We start from the raw sequence: 1,210 nt of genomic DNA, 5'->3' as shown, positions 1-1,210 counted from the left end.
TTGTGTGCGTGACTTCTTTGATTGTGTGTGTGTGATTTAGAAAGCGAAACGCGGTTTTTTCAAAGTCACGCGCTTGTGGTGGGGGTCGGTTGCCACGGGAACGCGATGCTGTCGTCGAGCGCGCGCTGACGGCGGAGCGAGGTTAAGACGCGCGCTCGACGCTGACGGCGGAGCGAGGTTAAGACGCTCGCTCGACGCTGACGGCGGAGCGAGGTTAAGACGCGCGCTCGACGCTGACGGTGGAGCGAGGTTAAGACGCGCGCTCGAAGCTGACGGTGGAGCGAGGTTAAGACGCGCGCTTCGCGAGGTTACATCGTTCCCCGCGCTTTTCGACAGGTCGCGCGTGCGCGCAGAGATTCTCGCCGCCATCGTCGTTTTCTTGAAATTTATTAATTTTGTTCCGCTCTCGGGAGACAGTGTCTCGACGCGCGAGTGCGATGCGCTCGTAATCTCTGGTCGCGCGACCCGATCAAAAGATCGCGTTGAATGTACGCTATCGACACGGTGACAAGGTCTAGCGAAGAGTTTATGTTGCGCAGGACAGAGTCGAGCCAATTATATATTTATTCTTAAGCAATTAATAATGATAATAATAACAACAATAATAATAATAATTCGACTTATTTCCGTTATTTTTATTCTATTAATTTAAATAATTTAAAGAACGCGTATATTCTCAATACGGATACCGCACGCGAAAACGCTGTCGCGATAACGCTGTCGCAGCGCGATGTAACGCGATACCGCGCGAATAAGGAAGGAAGCGACGAATTGAGAAAGCTGAATTAATCGCTTTTTAGTTATTTATATACTTATTATTTATTTGTATACACTCTTATTTATTGTTTATTCGAACTCATTTATACTCAATAAAAAAGAAAACACATTAAGGCATAAAAGTTAAATTAATAATAATTTGTATATCTACTAATTTTTTTATTTTTTATTTATTTTTTATACTTAATTAATTAATTAATTAATTAATTATTTTAATCTTTTAACATGAGCTTGATGTCACCGTCGAACGCTGACGGTATGTGCGTTATATAATACCGCGAAGAAGGAAGGAAGGTAAATAAAATGAGAATACTGTTATATGTAGAGGTTTAATATGCTTTTATTTTTTTATTTTATTTTGTTTACATTCTTAAAAATATATGATTATTTTTCACATATCGTTTATAACTTATAATTTTATAAAATGAAAAAA

This window comes from Cyphomyrmex costatus, unplaced genomic scaffold (genome assembly GCF_001594065.2).
Source record: "Cyphomyrmex costatus isolate MS0001 unplaced genomic scaffold, Ccosl1.0 scaffold481, whole genome shotgun sequence".
NCBI lineage: Eukaryota > Metazoa > Arthropoda > Insecta > Hymenoptera > Formicidae > Cyphomyrmex > Cyphomyrmex costatus.
Note: the sequence above shows the minus strand (reverse complement) of the source record.